Genomic DNA, 23588 nt, shown 5'->3' with positions numbered 1-23588 from the left:
CTGATGTAAGAACTCCAATCCAGGCTGAGGCTTTGGACAACATCTGGTAATTATTCATCCAATCTGTACCGTAAATTCCAAACTAGCTTAGAAGATATTGCCACAGAACATATCTCTCAGAGGAGGGCAACAAGAAACTATCTCTACAGAACAGAAGGTCTCTCTCAGACACAGAACACTAAAAAGAAATGGGAAGGTGGGCAAACAAGTGAAACTGAAGTAAAGGTATTTGTCTGACTGGCAAAGTGAAAGGACGCTCTTGAGTCAACACTTGCCGTCTCTGAGAATTATTATGGTTGGAGGATGTGAGTTGGCAAGAGCTTCTGAAGGTCAGGTGACCAGCTGGGTTACAGGTGGACCAGTGTTCTCTGGTGAAGGGAAAGTCAGCTCTGTAACAGAAGGACCTTGTCTGACTCGCTCACTATTGCCTACTCAGAGCTGGCCACATAGCAGACACCAAACGAGAATTTATTGAAAGAATGGATGTAAAGCTTACTGGGGCTAGAATGCATTTTTGAACAATCCAACAGTGATGCTTTAGCCAAAAATCCAATCTGATTCAATTATCTAAAAACAACTTCATTTTTATTCATTGTAAAACAGTTCTTAAAATTTGGTTAAAGGGTTGGGTAAATGTGCTTATCTACATTAGTCTGTTTGTGCTTTCTTTGGAACCAGCTCTACAAACCTAGCCAAAAATACTGGCTATGCCTTTAAGATAAAAACACAAAGGAAAACATTAGCAGCTACGCACCTCCTGCGCAGTGTTAGGACCAAGCCAACTGTAAATTCCAATTCTAAATGCATTTAAAATGGTGCCATTTCGCATGAAGAAGACAATGCAAATGACAGAACAACTTAACTGTGAAGGATATTTACTGTGACTAAGTTAGTGCATTAAGAAAACTATAAATGCCTTAGCCTATAACTGTTTAAAAAAACCCAAGAGAGAAAAAAAAAGAAAGATACCCTATACTGTCAGTTAGAGGAGCAACTAACTTACTACAAGGTAAAAAATAATTTTACAGAATGTCTTATACTAAATTTTACAATTATATCAATTTAAAGTCTGGAAGAAATTCATAATAGACTTAGAGATTCAAAAAAAGAGAAAAATTCAGATTACTTGTGACAAAAATATGGTATCACCTCAAATATGTGATTAAGTGGTATCAGGGTGCTCCCAAGTATCCATTTATTCTTTTTAGTTACACCCCCAGCTCCCACCCCAGTGACACCTGGCATGTGGCTGCCTGCTCCATGAGGCAGCATTCTCCAGCCTCCCCAGACACAGCACATGTGACTATGCCTGGGTCAACGACATAGGAGTGGAATTGATGGGTGTAATCTCCCTAAAGACCACACTGCATGTCCTGTTCTCTCTGCCTTCCTGATAGCTGGAGATGCGGATGACAGGACAGGGGTGATTTTTGAAGCTAATTAGCTCTTTAGCCCTGGGTCACTCATATCTGGACTGTTGCATGCAAGAGAAATGCACTTCTATCTTAGTCATTGAATTTTGAGCTCTCTTTGTTATAATAGGTGAGACTGTGACTCTCATAATATAGAGAAAAGAATAGAAAGGAGAAGTAAACAAGAGCTACCCTTTGTATTATTTTCAGGGAGACTGTAAAACATGGACACTTCTGCTCATCAAAAGATACCATTAAGGCCAGGTGCGGTGGCTCACCCCTGTAATCTCAGAACATTGGGAGGCCAAGGTGGGTGATCATCTGAGGTCAGGAGTTTGAGACCAATCTGGCCAACATGGTGAAACCCCATCTCTACTCAAAATACAAAAGTTAGTCAGGCATGATGGCAGGCATATGTAATCCCAGCTATTCAGGAGACTGAGGCAGGAGAATCACTTCAACCCGGGAGGCAGAGGTTGCAGTGAGCCGAGATTACACCACTGCACTCCAGCCTGGGCAACAGAGCAAGACTCCATCTCAAAGAGAAAAAAAAAAAAATTAAGAGAATAACAAAGCCACACTACAGACTGGGAGAAAATATCTGCAATATAAAGAACTTTTATCTAGAATATACAAAGAACTTCTATAACTCAACAAAAAAAAATTAATCCAGGGACTGTTTCCCTCATAAGTCCATTGGGAGCCCGGGTTTCCATTAATGCTCTGCCCTAGAAAGGAGCATCCTAAGTCTTTGCTCTGCTTACAGGGCTTCCTTCACAAAGCCAGTTGTCAAATTAATGCCTCTCAACTCCAAATTCATCCTTTTTGCCTGCTCTGGGAAAATGAGTCCAATCCCTTTACATATTTTCTCTTTGCCAGCTGGCCAGGAAGCTTTGTCAGAAGAGGATCATGGAACAACATGGCAGGAGAAAGGGTTGTGCTGTTGTGATCTGGGTGCTCACAGCGAAGGGCTCCAGCAGCCCCAGCTGCCAGCAGCTTTCAGCACCTCCCTTGGGGTGCTGTGGCACAGTGCCTCCAGGGAGATACCTGCTAATGAGCAGCTCTCCCAACACCCTACAGGGCAGATTCACGGCGAGTTCCAGAGGGCTGGTTTCCAGCAAGTTCTGCTGGCACCATAAAGACTCCTTTCAGGAGGGTCTGCATCTCAGCCCAAGGGGAGCCTCTTCCTTGGATGCTCAATATCCCAGGGGTGTGCCTGCTTCTTATACCTGCTAGTTCTATATTCGTCAGAGTTGTTACTAACCGTCTCCCGGTACTCTAATCCTGACTGGACCCAGTCTCCCTTGATGTAAAAGTCCAACCATCTTTATATGCTTACCCTAATACTAGATAACAAAGACTGAGGGTATTCTGAGCAAGTCGAAAAAGAACTCTGACATTCCAACGAGAAGGGAGAGCCGTCTCGTCTTCCTGCCTAACACTGTTGGTAGAGTTTGCTTTACTTCATTGTGCTTATAAATTAGGTGATGACCTGAGGTTTCAGGAAGACGTGATTCCGCCCTTTTGCTCCCACTGATTCTAAACTTTAAGCCAGCTATCACTTTCCACTAGGGCAACACTTTCTTATTGTTACAAATATAATTGGGATATTTTCCTAGCAAAACTAATAAAGCTCAAAAATGCCAGTTAGACATTTAGCATCTGTGTGGGGTCAAGGTCTCTTTCAGGCCAGAGCTCTCTCCTCTGCTCTTCTCTTCAAGATGTGTTTCTCTTGGCTCTGTAATAAAACTCCACAATACTCTGTTTAGAGATTTTTTTTAAAAATTCAGATTATTTGTGACAAAAATATGGTATCACTTGAGAGATATCACTAAGTGGTTATCAGGATGCACCCAAGTATCCATTTATTCTTTTTAGTTACGCCTCCAGCCCCCACCCCAGTGACACCTGGCATTCAACTGCCTGCTCCGTGAAGCAGCATTCTCCGGCCTCCCCAGACACAGCACGTGTGACTGTGCCTGGGTCGATGACATAGGAGTGGAATTGATCTGTGTAATCTCCCTAATTACACATTCTATCAGCCCCTTCCTAACCTAAATCTTGAGCCAATGAATTCATTCTTAGCAAAGTTCCAGGCAGGTACTGCTGTCTGCTGTTGTGTGCAGAAGAAACTCCACTTAGAAAAGGTTCTGTCAGAGGCTTTTTTCCAAAATGAGTCCACCTTTGTCTAGAGGCAGCTCCCTAACTTCCCTCTCCCTGCACACTCTCCTGTACCTGAGATGCTTGCAGGAGGGCCCCAGGCGATTGGACCCCTGCCTACTTTTCAAGTCCTCTGTGCCCTGCTTCCCCTCAGTCAGTGATACTGCAACTGTGAGGTGTCTGCTTCCTAATCCTTGAGAGCAAAAAGCAAACTTCTTATTCATTTTATTTTATTATTATTTTTTTTTTGAGACAAGATCTTGCTCTGTCACCCAGGCTGAAGTTTAGTGACATGATCACGGCTGACTCAAGCCTTGACATTCTGGGCTCAAGCAATCCTCCCACCTTAGCCTCCTAAGTAGCTGGGACCACAGGCACACACCACCACAACCACCTAGTTTCTTTTTATTGTTTTTAGTAGTGACAAGGTCTTGCTATATTACCCAGAATGGTCTCAAACTCCTGGGCTCAAGCAATCCTTCCAACTCCGCCTTCCAAAGTCCTGGAATTACTGTCAAAGTTCTTTCTTAACCTTGAGGCATGTGCATAGGCCATTCCTTCTGCCTGGAATGCGATGCTCTGCCCTTCACCTCACTCCCTTCTCCTTATTCCTCAAGTCTCCATGTAAGTGTCTATAAGATCCTCATCTAGGCTTTCCAGAGCCTCCAATTTCCCTAACCTGGCATACAGTAAGTGTACAAATAGTAAGTGCTCAATACGTAAGCCACAGCAGTCAAGCACATGGACTTTGGAGCCAGGCTCCTCAGGTCTAAAGCCTAGTCTGACACTTAACTAGCCATGTGCTCTGGACAGCTAGCATGACCTCAGTTTCCCCATCTACAAGATGGAGTTGATCATTGTACCTCCCTGCAGGGTTGTTAGAAAGAGTAAATGGATTAATGCTTATAAATCACTTTAATGCATGTAAATGACAAATTGGAATCAAGTTATTAAATACCATGAAATTGCCCTTCTAAAGAAGGGAACTAAATAAACTTCCAAGTCCTAAAATTCTTTAATTGACATTTATTAAGTTAGAAAAAGTTATTTAAAAATAACATTCAGCGCTAACTACGATACAGTAAAACTACTACACGCGTCTGTTACTGGTGGCCACATAAACGATACTATCCTTTTGGAAACTAGGTAATAAATTTTAGGAGTCACTAAAATCTTTAAGTCTACCTGGGAATATACATAAAACATAAAACTGGACACAATGTTTTTAAAAACTACAAGTTAATAAATAACACTTCATTGTTAGTAATATTTGTTTTTTAAAAACCAGAATGTTTAAGTACATTTCAAATATTAACTCCAGATATTATTCAGCTGTTAAAAAGTATAAAATTTATCAATATGAAAAATGCTTATGACACATTAAAAAGTAAAACCCCAATTCAAAGTTATATCATACTACGCTTGTATGATGGCATATGATCTCATTATATGACTTTATACATATTATATGTATGTATGTGGGTATAAAGATAAAAACTAGAGGCCGGGCGCTGTGGCTCACGCCTGTAATCCCAGCACTTTGGGAGGCCGAGGCGGGTGGATCACAAGGTCAAGAGATCGAGACCATCCTGGTCAACATGGTGAAACCTCGTCTCTACTAAAAATACAAAAAAAATTAGCTAGGCATGGTGGCACGTGCCTGTAATCCCAGCTACTCAGGATGAGGCAAGAGAATTGCCTGAACCCAGAAGGTGGAGGTTGTGGTGAGCCAAGATCGCGCCATTGCACTCCAGCATGAGTAACAAGAGCGAAACTCCGTCTCAAAAAAAAAAAAAAAAAAAAGATAAAAACTAGAAAGAAACATAAAAAGTAAGTGATATACTAAAATGATAAATTCCAGATGGCTTAAACTTTTAAAATATTGTTACTGCTAATTCAGTATTAGGAAAATTTATCACTGTTTTCTTATTTGATTATTCAAATGAATGAAAGCAAATTTCGTTCCAAAAATCACGCAACATCTAGCCCAGTCCTACAGATAAGAAGAAACTGAGTCCCAGGGAAATAAAATTGCTTTATCTGAGTAAACCCAGGAAAACCAGAGTTTTTCCAATACACACCTGGTTCCCCTGGACTAAAAGGCGATTTATTTCACATTAATATTTTTAAGAGGCTAATTTTTTATAGTAAGTGTTTCATATACCAAAGCTAATGGTTTGACAGATAATATGTGGATTAAACTAATTTTAAGTAAGGCAAGTTTGTTACCTACATAAAAACTTATGACAGCTGTTTTACTAACAAAATAGCTAACTATTGGAATCTTTTGGATTTTAACAATTTCAGAGAAATTGTGCTTCCTTAGTAGGAAGACAGGTTCTTGAAATCTACCTGTAAACTGACTTTACAGTGTGGAGGTAATAAAGACACAATCGCACATGGCATTCTAGGAGGCAGTGCTTACCAAAATGGAATTCTCCCAAGGCCTCCTCACCTTAATCCACTCTGTTCATCTTGGCCTGATCATTACCTTGACAGAGACTGTCAAAGGCCCACTCAGAACCCAGGGAGGTAAGTGAGCCAGGAAGTTGACTTAAACTGGTAATGTGGATCGAAATTTGCAGAAAAACATGTATGACTGAAATCAGAGGGATGTAAAGCAAAGTCACAGAACAGATATGTCTCAGAAGAATGTAAATCTTAGGGTTCAAAAAGGGCGTCCAAGGCGATGGGGAAGAATACTATGAGACTGATAGTTCTGGTTTTTTTGTTTGTTTTGTTTTTTGAGACAGAGACTCACTCTGTTGCCAGGCTGGAGTGCGGTGGCACAATCTCGGCTCACTGTAACCTCCACTTCCCCAGTTCAAGCAATTCTCCTGCCTCAGCCTCCCAAGTAGCTAGGACTACAGGCAGGCACTACCACGCCCAGCTAATTTTTGTATTTTTAGTAGAGACAGGGTTTCACCATGTTGGCCAGGATGGTCTCGATTTCTTCACCTCATGATCCACCCGCCTTGGCCTCCCAAAGTGCTGGGATTACGTGCCCGGTGGATAGTTCTGCTTTTAAAGGTAGAACTCCCCTCCCCACCTTTTGGTTGTTAACTTTAGGAATCTAAACTGTAAATTGGTGGCTGGGTAACTAGGCAATGGTGTTGCAGGGTTAAGAAATGTTAATCCAAATAGCATCCTGCCACCATTTCCTTTGCAATTGCTAGTAAACATCTTGCTCCTCCTCACTGGCCATCTTCACTAACTCTCCTCCCTTGCCTGGTGAGTCACACATCTTGCCTCACAAATTACCCTGTTATTAGTGTCAGGCACAAGTGACTGGTCCAGGCCAGAGCAAGGGAGTTGGGAACCTGCTGCCAGTGAGTCACAAAGAGCCTAAGGTGAGTCACTGGGTTCTGTCTCAGTTTTCCCATTTGAGAGACTAAAGGATTGCCTTAGTGTCTGCAAAGACCTCCTGTGTGCCAGTCAAGAGACTACTCGTCACCTCATCCAGTTAGAAAGGAGTTGGTAAGGCCATCATACAAATTGCAAGCTGGCAATTAATGAATAAAACAAAAATAAGAAACAAAAATGAGTGAATGCAGTATTTCTCATACCACAAGCAGCTATGTGTCTTGCACAGAGCATAAACACTTTTGAGAGAACCGTGACTGTGCGTCAGGAAACCCGGTTTGAGGGCCAGTCCTTCACTTAATAGCTCAGTGATCTCAGGCAACTCTACCTCTCTGAATCTTTGTTTGCTGACCTGTTAAATGGGGTTAATTCCATCTACCACAAAGACCTGTCCTCGGACTAAGGGAGATTAAGTATCCAGACATACCTGCACACAGTAAGATGTGGATAAGCGTTATTAGTAACCTCATCTTATTATCCTCACCTACTGGGTACAGGAAGGAACCTGATGTCAGGTTAGTTTAAACAATAAAACTAAATACTAAGTTTCAGAAGATTCCCCAGAGAGAGTAATGGGAGAACCTCCTGTGGCTTCACAGCCTCCTCCCCCATCGTGTTCTCCATCTGTCTCACTACTGGGAAGAGATAATGGGTTTCACAGCCGTCTTTCAGTAAGGAAAGCCCACATAATGGGTAACAACTGTGCTAAGTAAAATACCCGCGGACAGGTCCTGGAAAGTCTGTATTGCAGTGTCAGTTCCAAGCTTTCCAGAGACAGGCTTCACATTCCAAAGATGCCCGGATCTCCCTCCCAATCCCAGCAAACGGGCCGAGGATTTCCAGGACGGGACATGTGAGAACTCAGGACCTAGTGGCTTGCTAAGGAAAGAGGTTTGGGAATCTGAATGAGATTTTCACCACTTTCCAGATACACGGCTTAGGGCAAGTGATGTTTCCTAAGCCCTTCATTTCTCACAGAGCCTAAAAACTTAGCCCTGTGGGTCTGGAGTCAGGAAGTTCAGTTTGAAGGTCAGTCCTGTCACTTAACAGCTAAGGGATCTTGGGCAAGTCCATCTGTAAAAACAGACACAAGATTTTGTGTTTATTTTTTAAGTTCCAGGTCAGGATTAAATAAAGTACATCATATGTCTCAATTACCTAATGTAATGCCTGGCACATGGCAAGTGCTTGATATACTGCTGGCATGGGCATGGCAGTCCCCGTTTACATTTTCTCATCAATGGCACTGTGCCTTCTAAGTGGCACGATGGCCAGCCAGCAGTCTCTCATTTCCTACAAGACCCTCATCAGGGTTTAGGTCACCCTGACCAAGTGTTGGTGGGGGAGCAGCTTTTCTGAGGGATAGTGTCACTTGCAGGGTGACTCATTTCCTCAGTGACGGCAGGATTTCTTACCTCATGAAACCTGTCTTGGGCAGTACCACCAAAGGAATCATTTTACGAAAGAGAGTAGACCCTAGAGGAGGGTGTGAGGCCACCTCTTGATCAAGAAGGAATTTGGAGCACCTGTCTCGCACCCACAGATAAAGAGGAAGCCGGATCACTTTTAGGGAAAGATTTGGGGTTACTAAGACACACTGATGAAGCAAGCTCAAATTTTAATATTTTAACATATGTTTGTGTTATGTAATGTTTGCAGGCAGAGTTTCCTGTTGTACAGCCTACAGCCCCCACAAAATAAAGCACCTCTTGGAAAAGAACGAGATGACAAAGATTCTAGTAGTTTTCAGAGGAGGGTGAGGTGCAGTGGATGTGAGCGCCTGCAGGAGAGGCGGGAAAATGGTGAAGAGAATACAGGAAAACATCCCCAAATACAGTCTCAACTGCTTTCTTCTCAGACTCCAAAAGCACCAGAAAAGTTAGAGCAATAAAAAGTAAGATCTCCCTCTGGCCAGGGGCCAATGGCATTGAGCTGGGGGATTAGTCACCTGTTGGAATAGTTATTGTTTTCTACCTTGAGCAAATAGGGATGGGTCATTCATTTCTCCAGCCAGGGCAGCTGCTCCCTCTGTCAGTGATCACCAGCCCTTGCTAACTACTCAACAAGAGAAAATAAACCATAAGACCTCAAACTGGAAAAAGGCTAGTCTTTTCTGTCTAGCCCCTGTCTAAAGCAAGAATCCTCTTAAAGAAAAAATGTACAACACCCAGCTATTAAATAGATAGGGGGAGACAGACAAAGACAGAGACAAACACAGAATGACAGAAAGACAGAAAGAGGGACAAAGAGAAAGAGAAAGATGCACACACAAAGACAGAGAGACAGGAACAGAGAGGGAAAGAGAGAGAGAGGGAGCTTAGCTCATACAGGATACCTGCAGTGTCTGAACATTAGAGAATAAATGTCATTTGTTCAATTTTTTTTATTAATGATTAAATCTATGATTTTGAATTTAGAGATAGTTTGCCTGCAAAGATATCTGGCAGAAAAGCTCTTGGGCATATTGTTTGAAAATGTAACATATTATTTAAAAATAAAAAATTCTCCAGGTTTCCAGACTTTTCAAATATACATTCTTTCAAAGGAATATCCTTAAATTTCTATCATTACGCATTTACACAGTTTTCACATCATCTCTCTGCCTATTAGTGAATATCAGCTGGTAGAAGGTGAGAAGGTACTATGCTAAGGTACACAGGATTTCCTAGCTCAACACCACACCTGGCACTTTATCAGCTCCTTTTCCCTGGGGGATCAGTCAAACATGTGCCAGTGTGATTTTCTGATTCTCCTCTATTGATCTTGATTTGGGGTCAATGGGTTTGTAAGCCTTCCTTTTAAAAATTTTTTCTTTAAAGTAAGACTTATTGGATATTTTATTTTAAAAAATTCCACCAGGCTGGGTGCGGTGGCTCACACCTGTAATCCCAACAGTTTGGGAGTCCAAGGCATTCAGATCACAAGGTGAGGAGTTCGAGACCAGCCTGACCAATGTGGGGAAACCCTGTCTCTACTAAAAATATAAAAATTAGCCAATGTGATGGCATGTGCCTATAATCCCAGCTACTCAGGAGGCTGAGGCAGAAGAATCGCTTGAACCCGGGAGACAGAGGTTGCAGCAAGCCAAGATCATGCCACTGCACTCCAGCACGGGTGACAGAGCAAGACTCCATCTCAAAAAAAAAAAAAATTCCACCAAAAAATATACTTGGCAGAAGTGCTACTGTGAATCACAAGTCCAAATTCTGTGGAGAAGAGCCCTGGAGATGAGCCAGTGATGGAGCTGGACTGAGAGTTGAACTGCCCACTGCTGACCCCCTTCACTCCCATCCCCACCCTCAGGCAGCAGTTCCAGGTGCTATATATAGAGAGGGGATTCAGAGTTCCTCTGTGTTATTCATGTTCATTAAATTTAAATATAGATGACTGTAGGTTGATCTAAATGAAAGAAATATCTGAAAAAAAGTGAATAGAAGGATCAGATGATATTCAGCTTCAAATATACCAACTATTACCTGGAATAATACATATGAAAGACACTAACCCTACATGGATTCTAAAAATATCCAAGAGACACCCATCCGAGTCTCAGTGACATCCTCTTGTTCCGGGAGAGGGAGAGCCTTGGACTGTTTCTCTTCCTTGTTAAGTGAAGCTATTTCTCAGTAAACTGCTCTTCCTGCTGGTACACGAGGTTGGGAATGCCGCTCATCTGCCATCTTATGAAATCCCAGCCACTCCAACCCTTGCCATGCTGCTAGGTGGATGTTTATGGAGCGTGGAGGTAGAAGAGGAGCAACACTTACATATTCCACGGCAATTCTGAAATTGCTCAGCCTTTGTCACTCTGTCACACATCAGTCAAAGGTATGATTAAGTGCCAACTGTGTACCAGGACACTGTGCTCAATTTTCAGGAGAGCCCCACCCTTACACTCTGGCTTTAATTTAAAAGATCCCCTTCTGGCCTGCCTCTGGCCTCACTGCTCCCTTGGGCGAGGAATCCACAGGTTCAAGGAGACATGCACACCCACGTCCATGTCCCCTTTCCAGACTCGCTAGGTGATCAAGGATTCTAGAATTCCCTGCCTGGCAGCTCTGAGCCCACTTCCAGGACCTGCATGGCCCCTTTCTGGGTCTGTCTTCTGACAGCACAGTATACTGCTAGGGCTGGAGAAGGCCCAAAGGAGACTTGGGGAGGGCAAGGCAGGGGACCCAGCATTCAGTGGCTACATACAAGCACACAAAGCTCCCAGCCGAGCAGGACAGAAGTGGGGCTGGGAGGAAAGGCTGGGCCCGGCTGAGGGCTGCATGCCTCCATTTGTATTCTCGCCCTGTGTCCTGCAAACATTAGGGGTCGGCCAGTCCACAGGGCCTTGGGATAGGTCTGAACCTCCAGAGCTCCCATGAATTCTGGAAGCCAAAGATCTGTTCAGGCCATGTAGCCAGCAGAGGGGCTGAGGGCATGACCAAGACAGAAGTCTGCATGTGACTCCTGAAGGCCCCGCTGAACTGCTCCATCCCACAGCAAGCACCTTCTTTGTGAGCAGGAAGCATTTCTTCACCCTGTGGCTTACAATGCCTCCTCCTCCTCCTCCTCCTCCTCCTCCTCCTCCTCCTCCTCCTCCTCCTCCCAGCAGGCTGCCTCTTCACCATTGGCTCTCACCTTCACTCAAAAGCAGGCTGGGAAAATACATGCGTGATGAACTGCCTTTGCTGTTTAGCAAAACTTTCGGTAAGAAGGTGTAGCAAATGAAAGGCCCAAGGCAGGGTGTTGCCTTGGATGGGAGCCCTTCTGCCCGAGCCCCACATGGTCCCACTAGGAGTGGGCAGGGTGGGGAGGAGGGGAAGCTCTGTGAGCAAGCACAGACGGTGCAGGGAGGGTGTAGACCTGGGATCAGACGCCCAGCAGCACGGATATCTGGTTCTTGTGGGAATTAATAACACCAGCTTTTCATAGACCACCACAAAAAGTAAATGAGATGATTAAAATTATAACGAACAACTGTGTATACCACAGCTTACAAAGCTGCACCCACAAGCATCCACTCATTGAATCCTTACAGCAAGAATAACGATTCATGCTTCCAATCTGCAGGTGAACAAGGAAATTTAGAGAGATAAAGCAACTTGCTCAAGGCAATACAGAGCCAGACTCAAATTTAGGCATTCACGGTAAAAATGCAACTCCTCCCCTCTGCCTTACCTGACTTTGCCTTTCATCAAGTCAATATTTCTGAACATGCTTCGTGAATGACTCTTCCTCATACAAATGATCATTTTCGACCATTTGGGGTCAATTTTATGATTTTGAGGGAGTGTGGTTTTGAAAGCTCCTCTTTACAGATAAGACATTGGAAGCTGGAGGCCTGCCTAGCATAGCCAGCTCTTCCTTCCTTCGCATCAGAACAGCAGGTGTAAAAACCAGAGCACAGACAGCAAATACCACTGAATGACGGCTCTTTGCTACCTGCTGCTGTCACATAAGCTTTCTCCTGCATCTCCCCTTCCAAAGGAAAGAATACGAATCTATAGTATTTCATAGAGAATAGCATGGTATTGGCTTTGCCCAAACTCCTGCTTGTTCCCAGAATATGCAAAACAATGCCAGATAATCAACTTCTGACTCACAGAGGTTAATTTTCCAAGATTACAGTTAATACAGTAGAGGTAAAATAAATAAAATAAAAATAAAGACAGTTACCTGAGTATATATGATAGCTTTCTACTGAGGAACTCGAATGATGTATATATATAAATGTCACCTTTTGTTTTACAACATCCCTGCAGAAGCAGAAAAAGAGAAACATAATTAATATACTATACAACTGTACCAGTAAGCGTCCTTCTAGAATAGCTCTAAAACTAAAGTCAGAGTTTCAAACCAATAGGATATCTTGGTGCTGGCAAAGTTGGGCCTGCCAATCAGTTTGGATTGGTACATGGGGCTTTAAAACAATTTGAGCCAACAGTTAAAATTTCACATAGAAATCCAGATTTGCAGCTTCACTCAGAAACTCAGAAGATCTGGCAAGAATCGCTAGAGCCAGAGGCCTTAAATGGAGCACACGCTTACCAACCTGGCCAACTGCTTTCAGTGACCTGACTGGCTTTCTAGGGCAGTTAACTCTGTGACTCCTTATGTTGCTAAGATTTATCTATGTGAATTATGTCTTCCAGTCAGTATAACTTGAGCAGAGATAATAAGGGCCTAGCACAGCCTGGTATAACGACTACTGCTTGTCATTGCACATGGGTTTTCAAAGGACCAGTTGTGAACCATTAGTGCACTGGTTCCCAACCCTGGTTCTACATGTGAATTACTTGGGAGAGATTTTTAGACTATGCTTTCTACCTAACCAGATTAACTAAACCAAGATCTCTGAAGGTGCAGTCCTGGTATCAGTATTGTCACTGCTGTATCGTTACTGTAATCTACTTATTGAAGTATAACTTACCGATGGTAAAGTAACAAAGCACAAGAGTATGATCAGCACCCCAGACTCTTCCTCATACCCCCTCCCTGTAACCAACATGGATTAACATTGCCTGTTCTTGAACTTTACGTAAATACAATTGTATTGAGCACATTCCTTGGCATCTGGATTCTTTCACTCAACTTTTAGGACGGAGATGCATCTATGTTGTTGCGTGCATCAGTAGCGAACTCATTTTCATTGACATCTAATATTCATCCAATGACTATATCACAATCTGTTTTCCCATTCTGTTGATGGAAATATGGGTTGAGTCTGGGGTTACAACACTTAAAGGTGCCATCTGTGAACATTCTTAAACATATCTTTAGGTAAATGCATGAATGCATTTCTATAGAACATACACCTAGGAGTAGAAACACCAGGTCATAAGGCATATGTGTACTCAGTTTAACAGATATTGCTGAACAGTTTTTCAAAGCTTTCATGACTATTCACACTCCTCCCAGTGATGTATGAGAGTTCTGGTGGTTTAATGTCCTTGTCAACATTTCAGTTGTCGGTCTTTTAAATTTTCACCTTTCTGGTGGGTGTGTAGTGGTACTTCATTGTGGTTTTAATATGCATTCCCCAGAAAGCCAACAAGGTTGAGCATGTTTTATGTTTCTTGGCTGTCTGAAATATGTTTTTCTGTGAAGTACCTGTTCAAACCTCTTGCCCATTTTTCTGTTGTGATGGTCCTACCTTTTAAAATTGCCTTCTGTTTTGGATATGACTCCTTGTTTGTTACATGCACAACTAGTCATGTTATATTCATGACTCCTTGCATGTTATATTCACGGCAAATGTCTCCTCTCCTGGAGTTTGTCTTTTACTTTTAGTGGTATGCTTTGAGAAACAGAAGTTCTTATTTTTAACATAACCCAATTTATAGATCTTTTTCATCATGTTAGTACTTTTTGTACCTTAAGAAATCACATTCAACCCAACGTCATACATATATTGTTTTGTCTCTAGAACAATGCTGTTCAGTAGGAAAAAAATGGGAGTAACGTATGTAATTTTAAATTTTCTAGTATTTCAGGTACTCAATAGCCACACGTGGCTAGTGGCTGCCATATTGGACAGTGAAGACCTAGAAGTTATATTGTTTTACCTGTCACATCTAGACTGATACTTAGAGCTGTCTGAATTTTGAGATGAGAATCAAGATCCATTTATTTCTACATGGACTTTCAAATGGCCATCTTTTCCTGTAATGCCAATGTTGTCGTAAATCAAGGGTCCAAATTTGTAGAGGTTTTTTTCTAGTATCTTTAGTCTATTCCATTGGTCTATTGTTCCCTAGTTGATTTTAATTTTCAGATAGTGTTGAGAACTGCTACCAGTAGGTCACAAAATTAATTAGTAGGTTATGACCTGAAATTTTGCATAGTATAATGAAATGAAATAGAAAACATCAATACTCATAAGTATTGTTTTATGAAACTATTATTTCAGAATTGTGTGTGTATGTGTCCTAAGTTGAGTTATAAAAAGTATTTCTTACTATCAGTAATGCTCAAAAACATTTGAAAACCACTGCAGCAGTGTAATCTACATAACAATCACTGAGGAAAATTCAAGTTGCATATGAGTTTATAGTCATCATCTAGAAAAGCTCTGAAGTTTTACTCTTACACAATTAGTTATAGCCCAGAATTCCACATAAAGCAGATCTCCGTTGTAATCAAGCCAGGTAAAGCCAGTTACAGCTAATGGGATAGGAAGAACTCATTACGAAACCCTGTAACTTTGACCCAAAGTGGAATATAGTAATGATCCTGTGATGTGAACATCACAAATGAAAACTGCTAATCTGCAGAATTTGACATTTGTTCAGCATCAGCATATTGTATGTTTTTGAAGATTTAATCATATGTCAAACAAGAAAACAAACTTTGAGTGGAAGAAATTGAAGCCAAGCTAGTTATTAAAGTCAAGTCATCTTCATTATTGAAGAAAATGCTTTCAGAATTTTTGCTTAAATTTTGAAATGATTAGTTTATTGTTCATCCTGTGTCAGGATCAATCTAATCAGCAAGTATTCATTGACTATCCAATAAAATATGTCTGGCAAAGAAATCAAAATAAAACAAATAAACCTTATCCCAGCAGAGAATTAAATGGATTATCACATATGATTTTTATTCACTAAGTATTTCATTTTAGAACATGAATATAGTAAGTAAAAATGGTTTCAAACTCTTTAATGTAATATTTTATCTCTTCAAATAACCTAAATATATGCCTTACCTGTGAATTTTACACTTTTCCCATTAATGAGAAATGCATTTATCTTTTGGTTGTGCTTTCATATTATGCACATGCACACGTGTGTGTATGTGTGTGAGTGTGTGTTTACAAATCCTGAGAAGACAGATTTGGGAATTTTGGTTAAATATCTTAGTTTCCTGGTATTTCCTAAAGATTTAACTCAGGAAACAATAAAAAGGAAACTTTCCATTAAGTTGAAACATATAGTCCCACTACCAGCACAAATCCTCTCCACAGAGTTTCCAGTGGCCAGGTAGGTCAAAATACCCAAGACCCTTTAACTTTATATTTGAGTAGCAGGAAGATATGCACAGATGGAGACATTTAAAATTCTCATACATGGGAAAGGTAAAATTTGTTTCATGGTCACCTAAACCAAATCCCCTTCTCTTCAGAGCTATTTTCTATTTATTAATGGAAGTTCTCAGCCTTGAAACTATGATAATAACAACCTTTGGAAGTGATCGAACTGAAGCCCATTTACAATTGAACATCTGTCCACCATTAGCAGAAAGTTCTGTGGAGAATTGTGACTGTTACAGTTTTGTACAGGGTCAAAGCTTAATCTCTCTGCTCACTTGCCCTTTGGGGTTTTTATATATAAGCCCTAATTTATTTATTTTAATTAGACTTTTAGCTTTGTTTATGTTTTCATCATTTTAAATCCCAGCTACAAGGACAAATCTCAAGGCAACACATACAGTATGGCTGTTAAAGGATGGGCTTGATTGCACGGGGCTTAGGAAAATAAGTCCCGCTACTTTAGAATGCCTTCTTTCATGCTATCAACTGTCTGGTCTGTCTAGAGTTGGCGCAAGGATTTCTTCAATCATCCTAGGTCCACCCAATAAACAAAACCACAAACTCAGGCTGTATAAGAGCAATTAGATTGTTGTATTGTGTGTTGAGGTATTTCCAGGAAAAAGAAGAATATACCTGCATCTGATTCCAGAGAGACCTTCCCTATGTTCCTCTCTCCTATCTCTCTACTAAGATCTGCAGTTTCTCTGGATTCAAACATGGGGACAGACTGCCAACACACCATTCTTGATGCCAGCTGGCCTACTCGATGAACTTGATGGCAGGCTTTTTGCCAATAAGTAAGTGAGTCGCTTTTGTCCCAAATCTATCCTTATAAAGGTGTACATCTGCAGGTCAGTCTTTGCATTGTATCCCTAAATTCATGTTGGAGAGGCCTTAGAAAATCCAAGACTGTTGTGTGGATGGCTTGGGGGCCAAGATAAATGAACAGTTGCCACGATGCACTTCACGCTCTGTGAGTAGAGGGAGCTCCCTTGGAGTCAGCCCAGCACCTTCCTCCCATGAGTACCCCGCCAGCTCCTGGCAGTGCTTCTGCTGTGGTGTGGAGGCCAGGGAAAACCTACATAAATTCCATGTGTGTATGCATGTCTGTGTGTGTATGTGTCTGTGTGTGTGTGTGTGTGTGCAAAACTGTAACTTTCCTGGCCTACCACAACAAACTGACTTTTGAAAAATAAGTATCTGATGTTCTTGCTTTTTGCCTGATTTTACTGTGCTTTGGAGGACTTTTGGCACAGGACAGTCATTACTTTGCTTAAGAGGCTGTTTGAAAGCTGGATCAGCTCCACAAAAAAAGAGAATCACAAAGCGATTTCCCAAATTAGTTGGGTGTGGTGGCATGTGCCTGTACTCCCAGCTACTTGAGAGGCTGAGGCAGGAGAATTGCTTGAACCCAGGAGGTAGAGGTTGTGGTGAACCAGGATCACACCACTGCGCTCCAGCCTGGGAGACAGAGAGAGACTGTCTGGGAAAAAAAAAAAAGGTGCACTAGGATATAATGAACAAGTACCAGTGGAAAGGCAACTCCGTGAGGGCAGGGACTTGTTTACTTTGTTCACTGCGGATACCCTCAAGCTTACAAGAGGATCCAACATGTCAAGAGCATCAAGAAATCACTGCAAAATAGATAAATGAATACTATTTACCAAGGGCCTACCCTCTGTCAGGTCCAATGGAAGGCATTTGACATATCCTGCCTTTGTATGCCTTATAATAAACAACCTTGTTTGATAGATGTTATAATATTATCTTATAAATAAGGAAACTGAAGTTTGAAGAATTTTACTGAGACTGGGTGTGGTGGCTCACACCTAGAATCCCAGCACTTTAGGAGACTGAGGTGGGCAGATCACTCGAGGCCAGGAGTTTGAGACCAGACTGGCCAACATGGCGAAACCCCATCTCTAATAAAAATACAAAAAAAAAAAAAAAAAATAGCTAGGTGTGGTGTCACATGCCTGTAATCTCAGCTACTCAGGAGGCTGAGACAGGAGAATCGCTTGAACCCAGAAGGCAGAGGTTGCAGTGAGCCAAGGTCACGCCACTGTACTCCAGCCTCAGTGACAGAGCGAGACACTCCATCTCAAAAAAAAAAAAAAAGGAAATTCACTGACTTGCCAGGGTCACAGTTAGTAAGCAGGATGCAGGAATTCGAATTTTGATCTGTCTTTCTAGTCCATGTTCTGTCCACCACACCATGCCTTCATTCACCCCAACAGCAGAAGCAGGCTATTGATTGACTGATTTGGCCTTTTGTTATAAGATACCAAGTCCAAGTATTTGAATATTACCATGGCTTCAGAAATCCCTCCCAACAACAAGGAGGGGTTCATGGAATAGTATGGGAATATAGAATGCGCTCAAATCACACATCTCAGTGTTCAGAAAGGCAGTAAAGCTGAGGCTTTCTCACTTCCCTGCTGTGCCGCTGTAAATCTCACTAAGCCTCAATCCCTCTTCTGAAAGTGACATATCACGAGCCCTAAATGGAAAAATGCATGTACACATAGCAAGGATTTAGTAAATGTAGATTATTATTAGCCCAGAATTATCTTCAAACTTATGTACATTGATTTGGTATTTTAGAAAAAGGCAGAAATATCATCAACGAGAGGACCACACAGTGATTACTTTTATGAACACACGCCTATTTTCGCTTTAGAGAACTTGTCTCTTTATCCAGAAATTCTACTGATGAAATTATAAATGGAAACCCCTTTTAAGAAAAACATAAGGCTTATAGGGGGAAGGCAATGAAAAGGTGAAGTTTCAAGTCACTCACTTATGGTAGAGAAGGCACTTGAACACTGTGGGTTAATGAATACTTTAAAATTCATTATCTGGTCAGCCCTGAAGATTTATTTTCCTTGCTTTGTGTAAAGCTTTCAAAAAAACTAAAATGCTTAACAGAACATTCTTGCTAAACATTTGCTTGGATCAGAAAAGGTAGTTTGATTTTGTTTCATTTTTCTGCAGGAGACTGGCAGTCTTAGAACTAAACAGCTCATTTCTCCTGGCATAACACTGAGCACTGCATCTCTCAAGACAGAAGCAGCTTAGGAAGGCTTGCCACTGTGGGGTGGGCAAGTCCCACCTTGTTCTCAGTTTAAGGCAATGGCCTTTGCCATGCCACCCGGCAAGGATCTGTGGTGACCCTTTCATTCCACCTGGAGTCAGGGCTTTCCAATAAACCAAGCCATGCTGAGCATTCAGCCGCGTGTGATTTCACTCCCCAAGCCATTCTTCTGAACTTTCAATGAATCAGTTTAAATTGGCCCGAGAGCAAGGAATGCAGGTCGGAAGTGGAAGTTTGGACTCGACGTTTACCCTCCGCTACTGAACAGTTCTGAGCAAAACTCTACAAAGCAAAGGGCCCCAAGTCTGTCTTTTCTGTATTTCTCCCAAACGTCAGCCAAAAATGAACATTTTCTCATGTGGCTGCCTCTCCCCACCTCTCTCTGTCTCCTCTCCCACTCTCTGTCATGAGCCCAGGCACACACACACATAGGCTCACACACGGAATCACAGCCACCTTGGTTTTCAAAGTCCCCAAATACTAACCACATCAATGAGATGGCGCCTACCTTTCTGAAATATCGGCCCACAAAAGGTGCCCCTTGCTTGTGAAGTGCAGTCAGAGACTGGCTTCCAGCGTTTCAGCCAGCTCCGTTCTCATCAGAGAGCAACACCCCTCATCTCTGCGTAAGCCCTGAAATTCCTTCAGAGATCCACCCTCTAAAGTTGCAAGTCGAGATTTCTGACTGAGGGCAGTCAGTGACGTGAAGCGAAGCTACTGGATGACACCCTCAGGTTCTTCCTGATGGGATGTTGCTTCCTGTTTCACCACTTGGAAAGGAGAAAACTGGAATTCAGTCAGACACGGAGTTACAAATGCATCAGTTGCCTCATCTTTGTTGCCTTGTGGTACACACAGTCATTCGTCAACTGCCGAACAGGATAGTCTTGCTGTTTGTATCAAAAGGGAAGGGCTTAAGTGCAGAGAGAACCCTGAAACACCAGTCACAACCCTGCACTGTCCTAGGAGCTGGTTTGACAAGTATAGTACCCTCCAGAAAACAGGCAGGGCTTCTTGCTGACTAAATCACCTCCATGCCACTAAGGAGCATTGGTCCACAGGAATGTGATTTCTCTGCCTGCTTCCTAGGAATTGAGAAAAAAAATGACTTTTTTGAATCATATAACCACGAAAAAATAGTGTGGCAGTCTTTGCTATTTAGAACAGTCAGACATAATTCACATTCTTTTTGTCTCAAAGAACAATCATCATAGACAAAGACAGACAAGCTCATTAGCATCAGGGAATAAACACTGTTGCTTGTCTCCGTGTGCTTGAACCACTACAATTTCAAAGACAGGTGTGGATGCATTTTATAGTGTTTATTTCAGATGTTGTACCTTTTGAAGCCATTTTCACTTTCTCTTGCCTGAAGATGAAACAACTCTGGGCTTGGATTATTTAAAGGTGCTTTGACAAGAGAGAGCTTCAACAAGTTGATTCCTGTATCAGTCATAAACCACACATCAGCAGCACCGCCCACTCTGACAGCCTGATTCTAATTAGCTGTCTTCAACTGCTGAAAGACATTTTTCTTATTTCATTAGCTAACAGATGACAGCAAATTAAAAATGAACTAGATGCAGTAAAGGGAATCACCAGTTTCCCATTCACTGAAGCTCCAAAATTTCTCAGATTTCACTCGTGAATTTAGAGAGAGGACTGATAAACCCCCTTCCTTTCACTGGGTACTTCTCACTCCATGCTTCCGGGTCTGGCTTTCTCTTCAAAGACTTTCTCTTTTTCAGGACTGGGCTCATACATTTTTAAAACCATCTGGCAGAAGGGTTGAACTTAAAGCAGGTTGGTCACTAACTGAGGTAGACTGTCAGGTCAGGTCTTCCTTGTGTCCTGCCAGGAGATCGCTGCCGAACTGGTTTCCTGCCATGAGGCTTTCTAGATCAGGTCCATCTTCGTCCAACTGTCACCTAACTCATCTTTCCATTCTCATTTCTTTTTCTTCTGCAGATAAAACTCTACTAGCCACCCTCCTCTTACAGGATCAAGACAAGGCTCTGTGGCACAACAGCCTGGTTGCAAACTGCTGTTCCAGGACCTCCTTTTCCCCTTTCCCACTAAATTCCAAATACAACGGTGGGCAGCTTCTGAGCCCTTGCCATGAGCTGCTCTCTTGCCTCTATGCCTAATGAAAGTCTGAATCCTATTCAAGCTTCCCCAGCCTTGGCCCTCTATGTTCTGTGTGTATACTTTTATTACAACACTTACTACACTATCACAACTGAATTGATTTTTGTATCTGCTTCCCCACTACTTCAGGAATCCTCACTGGACAAGCCTTAGATATCTTTCTACCCTTGGAGCTCAGCTGTTCAATACTGGTCAAACAATTAGTACCCCAAATTGTGATCATCTAACACTCATTTTCACTCCAGGTATATCTCGGGAGGAGAATGCTCCTGAACCCTATTTTGGACTTTCTCAGAATTAAACAAGCCAAAAGAATATTGTGGAACCAGGCTGGGCACAGTGGCTCACACCTGTAACCCCAGCACTTTGGGAGACCAAGGCAGGAGGATCACTTGAGGTCAGGAGCTTGAGACCAGCCTGGCCAACATGGTGAAACCCCATCTCTATTAAAAATATAAAAAATCAGCTGGGTGTGGTGGTGGGCACCTGTAATCCCAGCTACTCAGGAAGTTGAGGCAGGAGAATTCCTTGAACCCAGGAGGCAGAGGTTACAGTGGGCTGAGATCGGCTGAGATCGTCCCACTACACTCTAGCCTGGGTGACAGAGTGAGACTCGGTCTCAAAAAACAAAACAAAACAAAAAAGAACATTGTAGAACCACATGCTTTGTTTAAGTCACTTCTATAATGAAACACATGTTATCTGCTGATAAAATAAAATGTTCAAATCAAATTGGAACTATTCAGATATAGTTCTACACTTCCTGTTTCATCAAAAGGACCCCATCAGCATCTGCTGTCTTTTTTGAGTCACTGTCAAGGTGTAATTCTTCCCTCTTCTTCAGGGACGAGATGTAAAAATGAGCCTATTGGTCAGGTGTGGTGACTCACACCTGTAATCCCAGCACTTTGGGAGACCGAGGCGGGTAGATCATGAGGTCAGATCGAGACCATCCTGGCCAATACTGTGAAACCCCGTCTCTACTAAAAATACAAAAAATTAGCTGGGCATGGTGGCGCATGCCTGTAATCCCAGCTACTCAGGAGGCTGAGGCAGGAGAATTGCCTGAACCCAGGAGGCGGGGGTTGCAGTGAGCCGAGATAGCGCCATTGCACTCCAGCCTGGGTAACAAGAGCAAAACTCTGTTTAACAAAAAAAAAAAAATACAAAAATTAGCTAGACATGGTATGGTGGCAGGTGCCTGTAATCCCAGCTACTTGGGAGGCTGAGGCAGGAGAATTGCTTGAACCAGGGAGTTGGAGGTTGCAGTGAGCTGAGATCACGCCACTGCACTCCAGCCTGGCGACAGAGCGAGACATCATCTCAAAAAAATAAAGAAAGAAAGAAAAAAAAAAAAAAAAAAGCCTATTGCATAACCTATGCCAGAAGGATGAGAGAGTATTCTGAGGGTTTGCTGGTTAAGCTTTGTGGGAGCTGTGGATCTATGTGTGAGTCTGGCGCATCTCCTGCACAACTCCTCTGAGGAAAAAAAAAAACCAGAGCAGGAAACAGGCCGTGCGTGGAGTTGAAAATGAAAGCAAAAGCGTTTCTCTCAAGGATTCCTAGGGTGATTCCTTTTTTCTTCTCTTTCTCACTTGTGCCTCACCATAAATTATCAGTGCATTGCTAGGAGAAAAGACAGAACCCCAGGAAGCATTGTAGGAAAGAGCAAGACGCATGCATGTGAGCGCCCTTTCTCCTACGTAGTACTTAGCTGTTTCCTTTTACGAGAAAACTGAAGCAGTGAGTTGAGACATTAAATCAGTTTTATATTGTGAATAGTCATTAATAGATATTAAGTCACTTATTAGAATGTTAATGATTCACTGCACTTAAAACACTGAACATCACACCTCTGACAAATGAAATGAAGACAGTTAAGCATGACAGCGGAGAGGTGTTGTGGGGAGCAGGAGGGATGCATTACAAAGCTGGTACCTGGCGCCTTTCTATTGGTCAAGTGGAGAGGAGGAGGATAGGAACAGTGTAGACCAGAGGCAAACCCAGTCAAGATTCTGGAGGGCCATTTAGGAACTTAGAAGAGGGAAACACAGCAAGCTGGATGCAGGAAAATTGACTGGGCCCCAGCAGGAAGAAGAGAACCAGACACTGTGCCAAGAGCTCTGCTAGCCAGGGGCAGAGGTCCCACAGCTGCATGGGGTGTAGATGTTCCAGGCAACGCCTAAGCTGCTTGTTATGCTTTCAGCCTATCCGTAGCCTAATTTCCTAGAGAAGAAAATGTAAGAATCAACCTGCTTTTCCCTCAAGGGAAGGAATGCCTTCCAAGAAACTTAACAAATACAGTTTTGGCCATATTGTTCTTAACCTAACCAGGCAAAATGTTTGAGCTTTTACTATCAACAAACTGTTATCATTTTCATAGACTTTTCAAATG

At 42.4% G+C, this 23588-nt stretch overlaps 1 protein-coding gene across 1 annotated transcript in view; it reads right to left on the bottom strand.

Moving 5' to 3' along the window:
• CERS3 (ceramide synthase 3) overlaps positions 1–19691 on the bottom strand; it is a 102592-nt gene extending 82901 nt beyond the window's left edge. The window contains exons 1-2 of the mRNA XM_012438621.3: positions 19554–19691; positions 12600–12679 (exon numbers count right to left, since the gene is read on the bottom strand). The gene's annotated coding sequence lies outside the window, so the exon portion shown is untranslated. The remainder of the gene's footprint in view (positions 1–12599; positions 12680–19553) is intronic.
• Between the last annotated feature and the right edge of the window lie 3897 nt (positions 19692–23588).

This window comes from Aotus nancymaae, unplaced genomic scaffold (assembly GCF_030222135.1).
Source record: "Aotus nancymaae isolate 86718 unplaced genomic scaffold, 86718_ANA_hifiasm-v0.15.2.pri h1tg000014l, whole genome shotgun sequence".
In the NCBI taxonomy this organism is placed as follows: domain Eukaryota; kingdom Metazoa; phylum Chordata; class Mammalia; order Primates; family Aotidae; genus Aotus; species Aotus nancymaae.
The sequence above is the reverse complement of the archived record's forward strand: the minus strand, read 5'-3'. Positions and strand labels throughout refer to the sequence as shown.